This window comes from Vicugna pacos, chromosome 26 (assembly GCF_048564905.1).
Source record: "Vicugna pacos chromosome 26, VicPac4, whole genome shotgun sequence".
Classification (NCBI taxonomy): Eukaryota; Metazoa; Chordata; class Mammalia; order Artiodactyla; family Camelidae; genus Vicugna; species Vicugna pacos.
The window spans coordinates 25,987,118-26,005,531 of record NC_133012.1 but is presented as its reverse complement, the minus strand read 5'-3'; the positions used below and the strand labels follow the sequence as shown (position 1 = coordinate 26,005,531).

General features: G+C 49.4%; 1 protein-coding gene across 7 annotated transcripts in view; it reads left to right on the top strand.

Annotated features, from left to right (window-relative positions):
- MCPH1 (microcephalin 1) overlaps window positions 1-18,414 on the top strand; it is a 185,880-nt gene that overhangs the window by 127,395 nt on the left and 40,071 nt on the right. The window lies entirely within an intron of this gene.

The following is an 18,414-nucleotide window of genomic DNA, read 5'->3' as shown; positions in this document are numbered from 1 at the left end:
ATCTCATCATTTTGCAACCTATTATCCAGGATCAGTTAAAACAGTCCTATTCATTGTTGGACTCAGGCTTTTAAATTAAACTCTAAAGTCCTCATCTGTAAGATTCAAGGGTTGCATTAACTCCCAAGAGTGTTCTATTTCAAGTCTGTCGCCCGGTAAGTCCGCCAGGTTCCTTCCTTCAGTAGCTGAAACGTAACACTTCAGAGATGACAGTATGCTGAGTCACCAGTCAGTGTGGGTCCGGGGACTTGGAGTGTCCGCCGTGGTCTGTGCCTTCCTTGGTGCAGAGAGCTTTCCCCAGACAGCGGTGGCCTGTCCAGCACTGACCTGATAGATGTCATCTGCCCGTAAAGCCAGTGTCGGTCTGATCATGCAAGGTCAGATTTCAGGGGATTTTATGATTTTAATTCTTGGGTGGATGTGAGATGTGTATAGTGAATTCTGTTTCAAGAGATCTTACTAAACCTTTAAAAATGCCCCTCCATTGCATGGGCTGACTCCCAGGTTACCTCCAAAGCCCAGGTTTTTAACCCAAGGTCCACGGACAGAATTTGTGGGGTCCCTGAACTTTGACAGGAAAAAGCGACTTTATTTTTCACCAAAGTCTAACAGAAATCTAGCCTTTCTTTTAGCTATGAATTGGTCACAGGCAATGGTGGTCAATATCTGTGGCTTTTCTTTGTGACCGTGTCTCAAGCTGTTACTTGCACTCAGCACTTCATTGTTATTTGATCCATCCCAAGATCCTGTTAGTTAATCTCTGAATAAAACAGCCCATGTCATTTTCTGAGAAGGGGTTTGTAGACTTGCCCGGACTGTCAGTGGGGTCGATGGCTCAGGAAAGCCAAAACTGGTGTTTGGGAAGACTCCACTGCGATTCTGATGTGTGGTTTCCACTGAAGGAACAAGTTAAGGAAAATATACCCATTCGGACCACTAACTGTGGAGGGAGGCATATAGGTTTGAAGACAGGACCTGTGTTAGAACGCTGATCCACTGAGATCCTGAGCAGATCTAAAACTTCTCCAAGCCTCAGTTTCCCACTTGTGAAATAAGATGGTTCTTTCCCTATAATGCCTTTAGGGTTAAAACGAAATGAAACAGTGCACATTATTTAGGAAGTTTACTTTCCTTTCTTTTCCAGCACTTTTTCATTAAATGGAAATCAGCTCTTTCACCATCAAATATGATCACTGTGTTGTTCTCTGGTTGATTCTGAAATAGAAACCTGGGGTGCGCATATTTTTCTCCCAAGTGTCTTCCCGTTGAAAACACACAGTGTACGGTATTAATATTGCATGTGTGATTTTAAAAATCATCCATCTGCCTTCCAGACAAATGTGGTAGTTTGAGAAGAAGTCACAGGAGGAGCATGGAGCTCAAGTACCTTGTCTGCTGGGTGCTGGGGAGCAAAACGGTGTGTCAGACATAAAGAAGCAAACGGAGTGAGGGAGGAGACCTGCAAACTACTGGGGTGTGGTAGGAGCTGGTGAGAGCACAGAGGAGGAGGGCAGCGCTGCTCCCGGGTGCCAGCCCCACAGGCAGGTGGCGTGGGTGCTCCTGGTCCGTCTGCAAGGTCGGAACGTGCAGTGAGCAGCTCTTTGGAAACTATTACTGCAGAGTTGGGGGGGGGGGGCTCTAGTTAGACCAGGGGTCAGCAAACATTCTCTGCAAAGGGTAAGACAGTAAATATTTCAGGTTTGTGGGCCATATGGGCCATCACAACTGCTAAACTCTGCCGTCGTAGCATAAACGCAGCCGTAGGCGATCCCCAAACGATGGAGGGTGGCTGTGTTCCAACAAAGCTTTCTTCCTGGACACTGGAATTTGAATTGATTGTAATTTTCATGTCATGAAATATTCTCCGGATGCTTTCAACCTTTTTAAAATGTGAAAGCAGTTCTTAGCTCACTGGCTGTTCCAGATGGACCATGCAGAAGTCACGGCGGGTGTGATGTAGTCGGGTGTGATGTAGTCGGCGAGGCCACTCTCAACGCGCAGCCAGCGTACACAGCGAACTCTTCGCGTGCCTCCGAGCACCACACGGCTTCTCCAGGAGCTGAGAAGCATGAGATGTGCCGGGGGGAAAAGGGACTTAGGAAAGGGGCAGGAACATCTGACCAAAAAGAAAGTGCCACTTTGAAACTGGCTTTAAACGACAAGATGAGGAAGACATGCCCAGGTGTCGACTGAACCATCCCACCTGTGCAGGGCCCGCAGCGGGCAGTGCCCCCGCAGGGCAGACGTCCTCTGCTGTCAGAGCTGCATGCTGGACCGAAGTGATGGGTCACTGAGGAGGTACAGAGATGGGCGAGTCCGCTGGCCCACGTCGGGGGACCAGCGGGAGACCCCGAGGGGCAGATCGGGTCGGGGCAGCCCTCCAGGCACAGACACGCCTGCGGCGGTGGTTTGTTTAGCGAGCCGTGCGCTGGCCGACCTGAGAGCCCGAGGCTCGGCGCAGCCTTGACTGTGGTTCTTAGACTCTTCCTTTTCAAAGGGGGTCCTGGGTCTTGGTCAGTGATGTGCTGACAGGACAGCTAACGGCAGATGAAGCTATAAAACAAGGAATATTATTACAGCTTCCCTAAAAGCTGCTTTCCTGCCCAGCCAGTTTTTTTTTTCTACTTCTGCTGAACAGCTGTGCATGGTGCGATTTATTTTCTTAACCGTGTTTGTTTTCTCTCCGTCCGGTATATCATCAGCTGGGCTGTCGGGGGTCCCACTCACTCACGGCCGAGCTGTGTCCAGTTCTCCCCTGTAAATCCTCTTCTGAGGGCACCAAAGAGCACGTGGACCTACTCCCTGAAAGGAGGAGGTTGGCGTTAGAAACCGGGGCCCCTCTGCTTTGGTTTGCCCTGTTGAACAAAAGCCCTGCCTGTGGGGAAGGCCTGAGGGTCTTCCCTGGGCGGGGCTCCGTCGCCCCTGGAGAAGCGCAGGTCCCTGCGGATGTGCGTCTGCTTCTGTCTGGACGATGGACTCTGCGTGGCCCCAGGTCACCCGGAGCAACCCGTGAGGCCCTGTCTCATTTGACTCTGTGTGAATGATGTCTCTGGAAGCCAGAAACCAAAAAATGATGCCAGCTTTCCATCAGTGCCAAGCAGGGGAGCCCCCAAGCCGTAGATGGTCCAACAGGATTTCGAGGAGGCCTGTGTGACCACTACTCTTGTCCAGGGAGCCGGTCTTACCCTCAGTTTCTGACGGCGTAGTTATATTGCTGGACCAAGGAAGGGATGGCAGTGGGCCAGCTGGCCCGGGGACAGGGGTACTGCCTTCTGAACAGTGAGCGTACATGGACAACGTCCATTTGAAAACCCGTAGCTAATTGGAAAATAGATAGAAACCACGCGGACAGACTTGGAGGCACATTGGTCCCCTGCGTTTATTGACGTTTTGTGCCGGCGTCTTTCTCCATCACATCTGGGCAGATCCTCCGGGGTCAGTCTCGCACCCCCAGGTCACCGTCACGCAGCGCAGTGACCTTCATCATTGGCTGCAGGCCTCAGAGACGGTGCTGGGGGCCAGCTCGTGGGGCCAGCGTGGCCTTAACTTTTGGAAAGTGCTGTGTTGGTGTAGGAGGAACTCTCACTGCTGAAACACAGTGAAGCTGGGGTCGGTTTGGGGCCACTTCAGGCAGTCGGGGGCACTCAGGACGCGGGGCACCTGGCAGGCCGGAGCCAGAAGGGGTTTTGGAGACGTCTTGTCCATCTCCCTCCCTGTCTCCAGCCTTTTTAAATTGGCTAAATTAAATCAGTCAACATGTTTACAACTTGGTGTTCAGTGCACAGAGGAACCTGTTAGGAAGTTCACTGGCCATAAGACTGTTCCTAGAGAAGAAGTTATTCTTACTGCTTTTTTATTTTTCCAAATTATATGCAACAGTGAATGAGAGCTAAAGAAGCCAGAAGGGGCCAGAAAAGAAAGAAGGAAGGAAAAGAAGGAGGGGAGGGAGGAAGAGAGAAAGGGAAAAGGAAAAAAAAAAGAATTTCAGCTTCCGAAAGTAGGCTTCCTGGGTGGTCATTCACAGAAGGGCTCTATTTTCACTCCGTCTCGATATTTGTTGAATGCAAAGAACCGCAAGTGGGGTCCGGAGCCATCCTGCAGAAGCTCTGATGTGGCCGCTCCCCAGCGCTGCTGCGCACGTCGAACCCGTGGTGGACCCGAGACGTGGAGTTTGCAAAAGATAATTCCCAGCCGTGGGATTTGAAAATGGTATCAAAGGGAACGCCCCTTAAAGTTGCCCTAAAGACAGAGGAGGAGGAGGAAACATAAATGTAAACACGCAGACGTGTAGCTGCGGGAGGTCGATCTTGCCCCTGAGGCAGGCGAGGAAACCAAGGCTCGGTGAGGCGAGAGGACTCGGATTCTGCCTGCCCCATGCGTTTCTGTGTCTCTTTTTCATTAATGGTAATGGATTTAAGGAGAATGTAAAGCAGTGGGTTTTTTACCCCGATTTTAACACGGCAAAACTCAACCGCCTGGAGACAGTGTAGCATCTCCATTTCACACTGGCTGTCACCACCGTGCCACACAGACACGCATCCCAGTAACAGACCCCGTCTCACTACTGAAGACTTTTTGTGGCCTCTGGTCCCCTGGAGCCGGAGCAGCCAGTCACATATGGGGCCACCACGTGCCCGCTGCAGTATCCTAGACCGATGGCATCTGTAAGTGGGGACGTCTGCTCAGAAGTGCGCACATCAGTGCAGACTTAAAACCTACTCGTACTCACTAGCCGAGCGTGGAATGTCCGGAGATCCCGCCTCAAGTCTGGCTGTATCAGTTCCACTTTATACATCCATTGCTGCTACCTTTCCAGTTTTCTGGCATTAATAATTTTTTCCATCTTTCTTTGCCTCTTTAATTTCATCCAATGTAGATGGCTGGGAGAGCGCGGTGTACCTTGGAGAACGTACACGGCCTCTGAAGTGAAGCACGCTGCCTCGCTTGGCACAGTTTCCTGTCCTAGCTGCAGTTACGTGTGTGTATAGCATTCGCCGTAGAATAGCCGGCCCGTTCTATTCAGAGAAGAATTACACGCCCTCCGCTAGGAGTGGGGCACTGGCTCTGTAGAATTCACCTTTGTAGACGGTGAGGAGGTGTGTATCTTGCTGAAATAAGTATCTGCCCGCCAGAGGAGGAGAAAAGGCCTTTGCCAAATGTGTTTTCAGGCAATTTCCTTTCCTGGGAAACAGCCCTTTCCTCTGCGTTCCCCCGTGTTTTCGTTCTCGGAGCAGCTGGAGCAAGGGCCGGGCACCGCGGGGCAGAGGCCTGGCGGCCTCACCTGGGGCCCGGCCGGCCTCCTCGCAGCTGCCTGCCTCCCGCTGGCCGGGGCCCGCCAGTCACTAGGGGGCCAGCGCTGGTGGGAGTCACAGTCCCTATCAAGACATTCTTTATTTTTCATTCTTATTTAGGTTATTGGTTGTCATTCTTATGCACGTGAGTTCAGTTAAAAAGCTACCAAGTACACATTCGCTCTAACTTATCTGAGTGTTTACTGTAACTCTATGTCTGAAAGACATTTAGCAAGGACAGATTTCTTTTTTTTTTTTAAGGAAACTTAAAAGATCCCTGAATCTCGTGTAGTTTGTGCTGCTGTGAAGCTGTACTGTATGTGGTATGTAACCTTAAGGACTTTGAAAAGAAAAGGCTTTTTATTTACTAGAAGCTTGGGAAATATCCAAGTAACTATTTTTTTTTTAGATTTCATCGTGAATTCCTTGAATTTTTAGGACTATTTTAGTTTACAGAATTCTCCTGTTACATGAAGTTATTGCAAATGTTTGATTTTTAAATATTTTCATCCTCTAATATTAATGGAATATTTTATCTTTCCATCAGAAAAAATGCCTAAAAGGTCAAGATACAAGTCATAACTTTAAAGAGGCAGTGGATGAAATTCTAAAACAATAGATGAGTGCATTAGCCTGATAATATTTTTGCCAGTAATTCTGTGTCCTGTTTTCTGCCCGTACGTAGAAAAAAAAATGCTAAACATTCTCTTTCAGTGGGTTGATGTCAGTGATTAGTGTTTTGCCCATGACCAGTGAAAAGTCAATAAAATCTTTCCTTTGACTAACACAGTGTGTTAGTCATTAGAGATTCTGAGGTGGGCTGATGAGTTATAATTTTACATTAAATGTTACTAAATTCATTTCAGCAAGGTGGTAGAGATTTCAAATTCTGCTGTTTGTGAGAAATGAGTCTAGTCTCTTTGTCATAACCATTCTACTACAGGACTCTGTAAACTCCTCTCAGGGTGGATTTTCTCTTCAAAGTGGCTCAATGCCATCTAGATTAATCTTTGTTTAACCTAAATTTATAAAAAAAATTTTATCTTAATTACTGAGAAACCTTTTAAAAGAAGAGATAAAAATGTCATGTGTGTTATTTCCATTAAGATATATTATCTCTCCTGGTTATAGGTTAACATAAATAAAATTGCTTCTGTCAAAGAAGTAAAAAATATAAAAGCATATGACCCCCTTTGGGTACTCCTGTCCATCTCACCGACTTGATAGAAAAAAATCTTCCTGTGGGAAATCAGGCTTGATTATGGGGTTATATGTACTAAAAGTCATTTCTGAAGAATTATATATAGTTTTTGAAGAACTGTAAGTATAATAAATAGCTATGCATAAAAGGAAGTGATGTTCGCATTTGAGAGTATAAAAATACTCCGTGCGGTTCCTGTTCCTTCAGGAATCTAAGTATGGGGTCTGCCTGTGATTTACGTCTTTTCTAATAATCTCATATGTATATACTGTGCTTTTTCTCTTAACCCCTGTCCCAAGCAGTTTCTTTGGCACTCCATTAATAATAAACTGTACTTCCCAGAATGTTGCATTTTAAGGAAAGGGTCTAAATTCAAAGAAAGACTGATACAAAAGAGAAAAATGAAAGGAAGTAAGTCATACAGAGCCTGTGAAGACAGGACATTTATAGCAATATTAAGATACCTAGTTCCTGGCATCTGTTTCCCTCAAGAAAAAAAAAAAATTCAACAATAGTTTTTGAAAGCCTTAAAACTATAACAGTAGAATATTTACAGGAAAAAATATTTACCTCTCCCTCCAAATTCTATGCATATTTTAGTGATCTTTTTAATTTATAGGTCAAAAAGTCTTGCTTGACTGCAATAAAAATTAAAACAAAACAAAAAACTGCTAGAAATGGTACCTAGAAGAGAGACACAAGACATCAGATCTGCTGTTAATACTCACTGGCTCCCTCTGCTGGACTCAAAACAGACAGCAGGCAATGCTGGCCGTGCTTTTATTAAAGCCATTAATAGACATGATACGCAGTTTAGGACATAAATCAGTAGCAGTTAGCACACAACCTGGAAGGCTTTAATCCTAGTTTTAGCAAAAGAACACAACACCTACTTCCACGTGCGTGCGTGCGTGTGCACACACACAAACACAGTCACAGTGAAAAGATACGCGTAGCCTTCGTTCAGCACACAGAGCCAGAAGCTATTTCCACATCATCTGGTGATCAGGGTGCTCCCGGACCAGGTAATCGCACCACTGCAGCAGTAAAAGAAGAGAGGTCTGTGCTGTCTGTCTCCAAGAAGGATGAGTTTAGAGACCTGATTCTGCTCGTAACGAATGCGCCACAGTCCAGTGAGGGAGACCCACGTTCCAGCACGCAGGGACAGCGCTGTGACGCCTCCCGGGTGGCCCTGGGGTGCCACTTCCTACGGGAGGCCTCCCTCGTGTCTGCAGAAAGAACGGAGGACACCACCCCGCGGAGGCCCCTCACCTGTCCACACCGAGTGCTGGCGCCGCTGGGAGGCCCCTCCCCTCCAAGCCGCGGGTCCCGCCCTGGCGCCCGCTCCGGGCAGGTTGCAGGGTTCTCCCCTCCGCCCTTGCTCCCCTGCCGTGGTGAGGGTGGCCCGGATGCTGGGCGGTGGCTGCGCGTCTCTGGGCTAAGTCAGCCCTCCGAGTGGTTCCCCGAGGCCGTCTGGAGTGCTCCGGCTGCGCCGCCTTGTTGTTTGCAGGCTTCTTTTCCTTTTTTCTCATTTTATTTTTTTTGAGAAATAGTTTCATTACTTTCCTCCTCCAAATGCCATCTTTTTTTTTTAATGGGAGGGGTAGGGAGAGGTAAACAGGTTTATTTATTTATTTTTAACAGAAAGACTGGGCATGGAACCCAGGACCTCATGTACACTAAGCACACGCTCTACCCCTGAGCTGTAGCCTGCCCTCCTCCCCATCCCCAGGGCTGCTTTTCTTTACACTGAGGTCCTCTAAATCTGATCACCTCATTTGCTTTGGGGCCTGTTGCCTTTGAATGAAGCCTCTAAAAATATAGGTCAACAACTAGAAATCGGATTAAATTATCAAATGCACAGCCCCTGATACAGAGTAAATTGTCCCCAGATGAGCGCATTCACAAATTCTGAACTTGCAGAGCGTGGCTGAGTGTCTTGCAAACATGCTAGAACTTACCTCTGAAAGAACGCATTGCCCTTCGGGGTAATTTTTGAGACCTTGTACGCCTGCCCAGCTGCCCCTGTTCAGAACATTTCTAGAACTTCTTTTGGACAGCTGCTGTGAGCCAAAAGGCTTGCCCTTGACTGCCTCCCGTGACAATCCATTTTCACTTTTTAAGGACAGAATGATTTTTAATATGCCTCCCAAATCTCCATGTTGTATTAGGTTTATTAGGTGACTAAACACAGTAATATTATAATCCTACTGGTTTTCAGTGTTGTTTCCTTTTATCCAATTAGACAAATATGAAAGACCATGTTGGTTGTAAAAGAAATGCAAATCAAGGAATTCTCAATAATCTTATAATCTAGAAAGAGCTGAAGATGACTCATTAATTTCCTTAACAAGATCTAAGCAGTCCAGAGCCCAGTTGATCCAGGATCTCTTGTCTTCCAGCTGCCACCAAAGTAGCTTTAAAAAAAACATCAAACCAGTCCAAGATGGGGTGTCATGGAGACCAAGGTCTCCTTTGCATGAAAACCCTCCCACGAGATAGCAAAGTATCTCCTGCATTTCTGAATTGGAAACGGGGGTTTTCCTGCCCTGTCTGGGAGAGCGTCACTCCCCCTCCGGGTGCATCAGAAGTGGTCTCCCCTCTCACCAGCAGCTAAAAATACCGCCCTGACATTGCTTCCCAGATGCTGGGCTGTCCTGGTGAGCATCTGGGCCGCGATCTTTGAGGAGAATGTGAGTGTGAGCCACTGGGAAGGCTCATGGGGGAGGGAAGTGGGAATTCTTTCCCAAGCTGGTATTTCTAAGAAAACATTCGCCAGAACCTGCAGCTGTTCACTATCCAATATCAGCTCTAGACAACATTTTAGTTGGCAAAAGAAAAGTGACAAAACAATAAAGCTCGACGCCTAAAACTTTGGGAAACCCCTTTCCATAATGTGCTTGTTTAGGGCATAAAATATTCCTGTTTTCAGAACATAAGAGCTATTATCCGACTTTTCTAAGCCTGGGGTTTTTGTTTTGGTTTTTGGGATTTTTTTTTAGGAAACATATTCAATGTTTTAATGATTAAAAGAGGAAAGTACTTCTTGATCATGTTATGAACATCTAAAACTCACCATGTAATGGGGTTTTCACCTTTGTTTTCCAGAATAGACTATTTCATTACTACCAAAATGCCAGCATGGTTGAGAGAAAATACAATAGAATTCAGTGCAGTTCAGCCAGCCATTGAAACTGCGTGCAAGACGTACGCTTTGGACATCTGTAACCTGGGGCGTTGCCTGACAATTTCAAAAGCTCCGTCATCCACAGAGAGGAGAGTTCAGGGTAAACAGACCCGTCTGAAAGATTCTTGGTGACAAACTTGGGCTCATTTCAGGGCCCGAGCAGATGTGTGGCTTCTCAGGGAAAGCAGAGCGGATTAACCAAAAAGACAGATGACGCCTTGTAAGGTTCAGATTCTGATTGTAGCTCGTTTGAGATGGGTTAGGGGCTGGGAGGAGAGTTTGCTTGCTTCTCTGGCCCACAGACTTGATTATTCCTGGAGCTACTTCACAGGCCCGAACCATGGGTTTTCTGCGTAAGTGGCTCAGAAATCCTAGCTGTGAGCCAGCCCTCCCAGAGCCAGCATGGGAGTTGGGTCACAGGTCTGGGGTGTTTCACACCGAGACGGAATTCCACGGCTCTAGTGGACCGCGGATGCCCCAGATCCCTGGGAGCTGCCTCCAAGGGCAGGAGAACCCTCTTCGTTTCCTTCAGTGCCTGTTCCATCTCAGCCTTTCCTACCCGCAGCCCCTCCCCTCCGCCTCTGTTACAGGAGGATTCAGTGGCCCTGACCGAGCCCGGGCACGGTGTCTGGGGCATGCGTGAGAGCCCTTCCTCGGTCCGCTCTCCATCTGACTAACATCAAGGAAAGATGGCTTTAGTGAATGAGACATCTTAGGCCCATCCCCTTGAGAAGTGACTGCGGTCAGCCTGCCCGTGGGTCTCACTTTAACCCTCTGTCCTCACGTTGGCAGCACTGAGCCGTCAAGTCACACCTGCCAGTAAGTGAAATGTTCCTCCTGAGTTTCTTGATGAAAAGCACTGTGCGTGTAATTAACAGGTAGATTTTGGACGTTTTGTTCAGACTTTCGTTGCTGTTACACGCATGAAATTAGCCCCTTAATTCAGTACTTAATGTATGCACAAAGTGGTTTGCACAGGATCCTGTCCGAGGAAATAAGATAATGAGACGGTTTTAAGAAATAAGCAGAGGGCACCCAGCCACTCTCACATGTGCCCAGAGCAGATGTGACAGCGGTCCCAGCAGGGCTCTTAGCTGTAAGTGAGGGAAACTGCTGCTTTCTAATTTATCAAAGAGTGGAATTTTTTGAAAACTTACTGGGTAGTTCTAAAAATAACAACAGTAAGGAGGCTGTGCAGCTGAAGCCACAGTCACTTCCCACACAGACTGGCCTGGGGGGTTGCTTCCCCACCGGGCAAGCAGGAGCCACAGGTTTGCAGCCAGCACGACAGGACCTGCACTGCCAGCACTGGGCCCCCCCAAGAGCATCGCCCCTTCCCTGCAGCTTTGGGTCTCCAGCAGCAGATCCCAGCCCCGAGGTGGGCGGGTCTGATTGGCTCAGGCTGGGTGCTCTCCTGGATCCAAGCAGCCAAGTGAGCTGGGAGAGCGCAAATCTGGCCTTTTACACTCCCTAGGGGGAAGGCGTCGTCCCAGCAAACAGGGCTGCTCAGATGCCAGCCAACCACGGAAGAGGGCCCCCCTCACCCTGCTGAAGGTGCGGGACGTCCACCGGGACCTCACCGCATCACTGCGCTGTGGCTCACACACTAACTGCGTTAAGTCAGGTGCTACGACTTTCCCACTCTCTAGATTCCTCCTTTATCACATTAAAGTTGAGGAAGCTCAGAGCTGGAGAGGGACTCCGGAGCCCTCATCTACAGAAAGAAAACAAAGATGCAGGAAGGCAGAGTGACTTCCCCAGAGGTCACGATGCTGCTCCGTGTATGGCGTGAACATTCCGCTGATTCCTGTTCCTGTAGACAGCTGTGTGCTTGTAACACTTCTGTACGTTGAATGTAAATATTCACGCACAGTCAGCAACTGCATCACTTTTAAAACAGAGGCAGGTATGTACTTGCTGTCCTGAAATCGAGTGGCCCTGCGCTGTTCCTAACTGCGGGACCAAGAAGAGCATGAGCTTAGGGTAAAGGCAGCCCGTCCCCAGCCTCCCCTCGGCTTCGGCTGTGATCGTTAGCGTGTGACAGGCGTCAGGAGCACGCGTGAAAACGGAACAGCGTCTCCTGACAGTTCTCACTGCACATTCTCACAAGGACGTTAGGAAGGCGTGTGAAGAAGACACCCTCACTGTGTGTGGCTCAGTGTTTGATGCCTGATTTTCCACGGTGCCCCGTGCTTCTGTGAGCAGGATCCAAGGAGAAAGGGTTGAGGCAAATAACAGCTGACAGTGTCCTGTGAAAGATTCCTTAGACCACACACACACACACGCTGACCACCGTCGATGTACCTGCGGGGCGCTGGCTCCGGTGCGGTGCACAGAACAGACGACATCTCTGCTGGCATGGGCGTGGTGCTACATAGTGCAGCAGGGGATAAACGGATGAAGATACACATTCGTGCACATGTAACATCAAGAATGGTGAATCCTCGCAGTGAAACGAAGCTGGTGACGGGCTTGGAAGGGACGAAGGTAGGAGCTGATCTGTGTCGTGTGAGCACAGGGTCTCAGCAAGGACACTTGCTGCTGGACAGGAGTGAGGCATGGGGGAGGGGTTCTCAAAAGAGGACCTCTAAGGAGGACCAGGGAGCAGGAGGCAGCCGGGGAAGCCAGGAACGATGGGAAGGGAAGGGGTCAGGCCCCCGGGACGCCTGGCCGCCCCCCCCCCTCACCTAGAAGGTGTCACAGTCGTCTGGGCGGGCTGCCCTGGGGGCGGGGCCGCAGCCGGCCTGGCCCCACCGCGGCGGTGCGGGCAGCCCCCGTCAGAGCCGTGCTGCTGGGTGGTTGCTGGGGTTGCGGGCTTGCTCGTCCTCGGCATCGCTGTCTTCGGCCCTTGTGCGTACCGTCCGCTGGCCTAGGCTTGGAGCTGTGAGCACTTGGGGTGGGTGGACTTCGTTTTGGTGGCTGTCTGGAGGCTCGTTGGATGAACTTGTCTGTACTTTGAAGTCCTCACCAGTCCGACGGCTGCACTGGGTTTTCTGCCAGACTTGCCAGACCCGTAGCGCTGTCTCCGGTGGCCCTCAGACCCTTCCAGCCTTCCTGCCCTGGGCACTCCTCGGAGACGCTTGCCAGTTCCCAGGCTCCTCTGTAACTGAAACCCTCAGATCCGTATGTTGAATTTGCCCTTAAAATTACAAATTGGATGCAGAATTAATACACACGTTGAAAATAATACAACAGATCTGGAACCTCACGGAGGAAGGATCTTCCACGTTCTTCTGAGATGTGAATTCCTCCTCTCCCTAAATGCTTGTATTCCTCTCGCCATCCAGGGTTCAGTGAACCATGAAAAGTTAGAAGTTAGTGCGAACAAAGTCACCCACAAAAATATTTCAGCTGATGTAACAGGAGACACAGCAGATGGAGATTGTTGTTAAAGAACTCTTACCAGAGTAATTCTTTTTTATTTTAATCTCTGCTTAGTGCTTTTCGCCTGCGTGTACTGATACACCCAAATCGACCATAAACTTATTACAAGGACACAGTTCCTTCCAGCGCTAACCCTTTCAGACCATTACAACTGGGGGAGGAAATGTTTTTGAAGGTTATCTTATAAGGCCTTTCTCAGTGTTGGCTACAGCTTCACTTAATCTTTTCCAAAATTTGGAATACTCAAAGCAGTGTGTAGCGACTTTGCCGTTAAACGGTCCTGTCCTGTCCTGCCTGAATTTTCCAGACACAGTCACGTTCTGACAAGATGTGGCTGTTTCCGGGCAGTGCGCGGGCAAACGTGCTTCTGCTGAACAAGCTGGGTCAAGCCGTGTCCCCTGTCACCCTGTGCCCGCGCTGGGTGAGCACAGCAGAACGGGGCGTCTCAGGAGGGCCTGAGAGTCCGAAAGCCCAAATAACCATAGAAAGCTTCCCGCTGAGTCTCATTGGCAGGTTTGATTAACCGGGCCACACGAGTCAGTAGATGGCCCCTCCCCCCCACCCCAGTTCCAGCATTCTTGGCAGCACAAAGGAGTGATATTTTAGAAATATAAACTGCCCTCCAGCAATTCACTTTTGAGGGTTGGGAGTGAAACTATTTCTCCGGCATTTTCGAAGTAGGACACAGTGTCTCTGTGCCTGAATTTTCCTGCGGCAAATAAGTGACTCATGGGCATCGCAAAGAAGGGTCTTCCGCCGGGGAGGAGGTGCGGGGGGACCCCGGACAGACAGCAGAGAGACGCGATGCGCGGGCCGCGTGGAGGGAGGGCTGCGCCACGTGGCCTGCCGTCGTCCCGCATCTCCTGTTTAAAGGGGGCCCTTCGGGTGGACGCTCCGGGGAAGTCGATCTGACCGTGGTCCCCACAGCTGTCGGGGGGCCCATCCGCAGACCCCGGCTCCTCTGCCGCGGGTGTGGCTGGGGCCTCTGTCTGCCCACGTTTCCACCTCCGCACTGCTTTCTGCACCCGTGATCCGGGTGTCCTCATCCTCAAGTTCTGGAAACCTTCCCCCGACCCTGGGGTTGCCTTTCTCAGTGTAGCAAAACAAGGGTGCCCCGGAAATGTCTTTTGTTCTTTTACTGAGATGTACTTGTGACAGTAGGTGTCGCCGCCTCCCCCGTCATGCTGCAGGGACTCCCGTGCGCTGCTCCTGGCCCTCCTCATGTGATGTCCACAGAGAGGGATGACATGTCACTGCTGCTTTCTCCTCTCTGTAAAATGAAGGTGGCTGGACGCCTTGGTCTCTATTTTATTCTTCATGAGCAATTATGGGAGATAGGGTGTGCAAGGCAAATTTAAAAAACAAAACAGACCTTTAGTTTCCAAGGAAAGTTACTGAGCGTCTGCTGTACATCGGTCATGGGGTTTAGAAAGACATGCACAATTTATTTTGTGTTCTGGGAGAAAACACAGAGTAAAAGTAAACAGGAGGAAAAGTTCAAGGTATAGACAAGAAACCGTGAGCTCCCCAGGATGGAGCTAGGGGCAGAGACAAATCTGGAAAAGGAAGATGATGGCTGTTCGCATCTGTAGGCAGTGGTGGCCACGGAAGACCCGTGAGTGAGCTGGAGTGAGGTCATCCGGCAGCACCGTTCCGGACGGGCTGAGGGATGAGAGATCTGGAAACTTGCCTCCGAATCCCACCAGTGTTTGCCTGCCGGACACACAGCTGTCTTGTCCCACATCCTCCTGTAACGTGGGCATCCTGGCTTGAGATCCCATCTGATGGAAGTACTCCCCAAGTGAGAGCCCTGGGAGTGGGGCGTTCTCAGCGCACAGCCCGGGGACCAGTGATGCCCTCACTGCACGGCCAGGACTTCTCATCAGCCCGGAGCCCGCACACCTGTTCAGGCCCCACTGCTTTGGATTGTCGGTGGTGTCTCGATTTGGTGTGAGCAGACTTGAACGTCTCTGCTGGTGGTCTCAGCTGTAGAGACCAGAACTCTATACGATGCCTCATTCTTTTAGAAAATATAATTTGAAAGGAAAAATGACTCACCGAAGTCTGGCAGATAGAGAGCCCTCTGAGCTGACTTCTGACTCGGCCACATTGGGTTCCAGCTGGATGTGCTCTGACTTTGCTATCACAAGATCTGCTTCTGGTTTAGATTTTGTCTTGTTTGTTTCAGCTCGAGACTTTTTTTTCCTCCCGGCTTTATTGGGGTATAACTTCCATACCGTACGATTCATCACTTCCAGTGTCTTGCTGGACGACTTCTGGCAGCTGTGCACAGTTCTGTGATCCCCACCCCGCCAAGATGCAGGACGTTGTTTGTTTCTCATTTGGTGATTGGCGGACTTTTGAGTCATTTCCAAGTTTTGATTATTAAGAATCTGATTACAGTTTTTGGCATACAGTTGTGTATGGTTACGTATCACTTGGTAATTTTTCAGGAGAATTGCGGTCTTGGGGCCGGGGCGGTTTATCGTGGTCTTAAAAAGTCTTCAATAATAAGGTTGCAGGCCGGGGCTTCTTTGTGAGGACGCACGCTTACTGACGGGGGCGCTTTGGTAAACGAGGAAGGAAGCAAGTACCCGCGGCGGCCCTGTCCCGAGAGCCAGGCGCAGCTGAGCCAGGGGGCCGGGGATGAGCCGTCCCCAGACACGTGTGATGGGGCTGCTTTGTCACCTAAACTGGTGATGTGATTGTGCTGAGTCTGAGCACGTGTCCTCTGACCGCGGTGTTTCAGGCCCACTTGACGAAGGCCTCCCCGGGACAGAGGTGCACAGAGTTCAGGCTCCCTTCCAAGGCATCTCTGAACCATGCTGTCTAAAGCTCTCCAAAGTCTGGCCATTTGGGGGAAACAGATGTGAAAGAAGTTTCATTTTGCCAAGGGCGGGCATGAAGGGATGGAGGGCGAGGCGTCGTCTGTGGCAGGGAGGGGGTGCTGAGCCCGCTCGGGCTGGTCCTGGAGCGGCCTGACCACCCGGCGTGGCACGTGGGCCCTCACCTCCAGCTCGTCCACGCGGGGGGTGGGGGTGGTTCAGCCTTGCACTTGTTCTAAACCTAACCCTAACCCTGGAGGAGGTTTGGGCCAACCATGAAGCTGTCAGCCTGCAAAGGGCATCGACCTTTATTGGAGCAAGAACTGAAATTCACTTCAAATTTTTTTTTAAAAAGGAAAGCTCTGAAAAGCAAACTGTGCTCATGAGAACGTCCCTGGGGAAACAAGCCGTGTTTGATCAGCACCTCCTTCCCACAAGGAGTAAGGGGAAAGCCCCTCCCCGGGGGATGCTAGAATGACCAGAGAGGGTCCTGTCTGTGAGCTGGGACGCATCCTTTTGGACCAGCACCAGACTGCTTAGGCGAACAGAAGCACCCTGAGCACGGCTGCTCTCCCCGCCCCCAAGGGGGCGCTGAGCGGCGACATCAGTCCACTCCACGGTCGTGGTTACTGGCCTTCCCGGGACACGCGTAGGTCCGGTCAGGCCTTGGGCTCATCGTCACTGTATCTGCCCGTCTCCTCCCCGCGGTCTTCCGTCCGGAGTCCTCACTGCACCACCTGTTGGTGCCATCCTGGACGGGCTGGAACCCCAGTTCCAGTGGAAGAGACTTCATGTAAGTTTGTCATCAGCTGATACTTACAGGACATGAGGAAAAATGATGGAAAGGGTGAAAAACGGGCAGAAGTTACAAAATTGGAACGATGAAACAGTGATCACTGAAAATATACTTTTGCTTTTACAAACGGATTTTTCTTAATCAATATGTGAAATTTGGAGTATAAAAATCATCAAACCACCGAGATAAATTTACAAGAATTTTCCCCAGACACCTATCTTCCAGCCACAGTCTCGGGAAGGCAGGTTTGTCCTCTAGTGATCAGCATTCGAGAAATGTAGTGACGCAGAAATAGTCATTTTACGGAATTCAAACTTTAATGATGTTTTTTCGTTTATTAAGGATTTTTTTTTCCTTCTTGAATAACTGACACCTCAATTTATGGGAACCTTTTTCGGTATAAATTGAGGCTGGGATGGTGACTGAGGAACGTTTATTTATACGCTATGCTTCCTCTCTTTCCTCATATTTTATTACCAAGGATATTGACATGAAAACAGGATCTCAGTGTCCAGTGAGCTCATCTACTGGTTTCCCACCAGAAATTCCAGGCTGTGTGACATCAGCGTGGGTTACTCTGGATGTCATTTGAAGAGCAGGCATCTGGAAATGATGAAATCCTGAACAACAAGGTTTTGTTTTCAGGAAGACATGCTGGTGGGGGAGGGGGGCACAGGAAGCTTGGGTGAGACCCTGCTAGGTGCCGTGCACTTTGCCCCGTGGTCCGGCTGCGACGCTGTGCTGAGGTGTGCGTTAAGAACATGAAACACTTACTTACCCTGTTTTCCTCAGTGACTTTTTTTTTCAAACGTTGCTGTGGCATTTGTTGTAATATAATAAATTACGTGTAGTCTTCATTCAGGCTTTATCAATTATTAAATCAACGTACAGCATTTGAATGCTTTCACATCTTACTTGTCATAAAACCAAGATGTGAAGACGCAGCAGTGTGTACGCAATTCTACATACCTGTGCTCATTAAAATGAAAATAATTCAAGAGACGTTTCCATTCATAAATAACTGTTTTTACTTTAAAGCACCTCAAAGGCATGCCTAGAAAAGACACCTGTGGTCCCCAAGAATTATCTTGTTCTGTTGCATTTCACGTGCTACCCTCATTTAAAAACTTCCTGCATTAGAAATTTCTTTAGAATAGCAAAACATTGGGTGGCGAAGAACCAACATTCAGTACCAGGAGAATGGCCGTATGTTATGCAGAGTTTGACAAACTATTTTTACAGAGGGTTTTCAATAGTGTGAGAGTGTATTACAACAGGAGGTGAAAAAACTCAAGGTTCCAACTGTGTCACTGCTATACGTAGAAGTAAGAACGCAATGTAAAGCAAGAATGACTGTCGAGGGCAGGGTGGAAGGAACAACATCATCTTAAACGCGCACCAGCCCGCAGTCGCTGCAGGCCCGAAGGTGGAAAGCAGAACTCGGTTTGTGTTTTGTGAAACGTTTGACAGGGCAGCTCAGCTGAACACAAAGCGGTGAGCAGGAGGAGTGAGACCCCCCGGTGGGCAGTGGAAGAGGCTGGCTCTTTCTCCGACGCCAGTCCTCTTGGCCCTGAGCCACTGGAGAGTCTGTTGGTTTCTGGGTTCAGGTTGACAAGGGGCTTAATCTGGAATGTGGCTCTAAAACCAGTTGTTCTCGTGTGGCGTGTTGGATGCCAGTCTGTGCCGAGACGTGTCACAAGCAATAATTTATCACAGAAACGTGACAAAGT